This window comes from Acomys minous (genome assembly GCF_964271855.1).
Source record: "Acomys minous genome assembly, chromosome: 19".
Lineage (NCBI taxonomy): Eukaryota > Metazoa > Chordata > Mammalia > Rodentia > Muridae > Acomys > Acomys minous.
The window spans coordinates 38,238,454-38,240,803 of NC_140499.1; the positions used below are offsets into that span (position 1 = coordinate 38,238,454).

The 2,350-nt window shown below is 39.5% G+C and overlaps 1 pseudogene across 1 annotated transcript; it reads left to right on the forward strand.

Annotated features, from left to right (window-relative positions):
- The first annotated feature begins 258 nt into the window (after positions 1-258).
- On the forward strand, positions 259-1,176 carry LOC311589778 (RNA transcription, translation and transport factor protein-like; annotated as a pseudogene). Its single transcript has one exon. The product of its transcript is annotated as an RNA transcription, translation and transport factor protein-like (transcript).
- The last annotated feature ends 1,174 nt before the right edge of the window (positions 1,177-2,350 follow it).

Below are 2,350 nucleotides of genomic sequence, written 5' to 3' on the forward strand. Positions count from 1 at the left end.
AAACAAACAAAACTACTGGAGCAATCCTAATGCTTAAAAACAGGAGAAACAAATAAATCTGTAGTCTATCCTTCGAACAGAATACTACGTAATATCCAAAACAAACAAAGAAACAAACAAAACTCTCTGAGCATATCAACTTAGAAGCAAATGAAAAACAGATTGTTGCCGGTCCCTGCACTGCCCAGCCTCACCTCGCTTCTCCTGTCCTGGCGGAGGCCTGGGCGGCCAGCGCGAGCAGCCGGGACCATGTTCTGACGCAAGCTCACGGCCCTGGACTACCACAACCCCGCAGGCTTCAACTGCAAAGATGAAACAGAATTTAGAAACTTTATTGTTTGCCTTGAAGACCAGAAAATCAGACACTAGAAGACTGAAGATAGAGGAAACTTGAGAAATATTCACAGCAGTGACTGGCCCAAGTTCTTCGAAAAGTATCTCAAAGATGTTAACTGTCCTTTCAAGATTCAAGATCGGCAAGAAGCAATTGACTGGCTTCTTGGGTTAGCTGTTAGGCTTGAATATGGAGATAATGCTGAAAAATACAAGGACTTAGTAGCTGATGACAGAAAAACTACTGACAATGTAGCTAAAAATACAGAGCCATTGATCAACCTGGACGTAAACAATCCTGACTTTAAGGCTGGCATCATGGCTCTGGCTAACCTCCTTCAGATTCAGCGACTTGATGACTCCTTGGTAATGCTCAAGGCAGTTCGTGTTTTGGTTCAGGAGCGTCTAACACAGGATGCAGTTGCTAAAGCCAATCAAACAAAAGAGGGCTTACCTGTTGCTTTAGAAAAACATATTCTTGGTTTTGACACAGGAGAAGCAGTTCTTAACGAAGCTGCTCAGATCCTGAGGTTGCTGCACATAGAAGAGCTCAGAGAGCTACAGACGAAAATCAATGAAGCTATAGTAGCTGTTCAGGCAATTATTGCCGATCCAAAGACAGACCACAGACTGGGGGAAGTTGGAAGATGAGCAGCCCGTCTGGGTGCCGGCTTCTCACCTGCTTAGTCATGGGAACCGTGTACACCAGCATGTGCTTGGAGATCAAATGCCATGTTTTAAGGGAGCATCCCAGGAGATTGGGATAATTGACCACGTTCTGGAGATTTACCACCACTGCTCTTTTTCTTTAATAAAGCTGGGGAAAGTAAAAAAAAAAAAAAAAAAAAAAGAAAGAAAAGAAAGAAAGAAAAAGAAAAACAGATTGTTGAGTAAAATTAAACAAACATAAGCAACTACAGGCATCCTGATTTCATTTAGATTAATGAGAACAGGCCAATCACAGTTCTGGTGAATTCAGCGTAGAACTCTGAGACTCAGGGGAGATTCCAGCACAGGTGTGTCCACTAAATTAAACTTCACAAACTGAGTTCATAGATGCTTGTGAAATGCGATCAAGCTGCATTCACCCTTTGATCACCTGTTATCTTTTAATTAAAACATTCACTTAATGATTTCCTGGATATATTCTCAGAGATATGAAACCTTCACATGTGCCTCCATGCTGTGCTACTGTCCCAGGACCATGCTGTCTAATGAACATTTCAACATCCTCTCAATCATTACTCACACAGGGAATTTTATTGTCCCTCTCAGAGAACAAATACATATAGACATATAATCATCACCATTGCTGGCCTCACTTAATAACACTGGAGAGAAGTCATAATTATAACTTAACATAAAATATCTGCCAACACTAAAGGTCTCAGCATAATTTCCAGCCTACATCGCTTATATTTATTCTCATTCTTCATGGGCATATTGACAGTCAAGTTCCACAAAACCTAAAATTACATTCACATGTTTCTGAAAATTGCTTTCTGGAGTTCAGTCCCTTGTGACTTAATTTTAATGTGATTTTCTAATTCCTTAGTGGAAACCCACTTTATCTTAGAAACTCTGAAAACAAATTAACTTTAACCCTTCTTGTATGAATGAAATAAATGTGGTAATTGTGCTAAAAGACATTTTCTTTTCAAATGAAGTATTATTGTGAGAACATTCTTTTTGCCTATTAATTGGATTTTCCTCACAAAGTAGAAGTAGGGAAAAATGGAAAGAAAGGTCAGGGCTAGATACAGTTCATCCAAAAGAAAAGATTGAGCCTGCCCTGAGGGAGAGTTAAGATCCCATATGAACAATCTAGAAAAGAAGCATACTTTCAGAATGATGTTCCTGTCTGTGTTTTCTTGAATAGATATGATATACTTCCAAAGCTGCCATGAATTTCAAATCCTGCCATTTAGTCCAGATATCTAATATTTGCCTAGGTTTGGTTTTGTTTTCCATTTCAAAACTCTACCACTTTCGTGCAATAGTTTGGCACAGTTAGGCT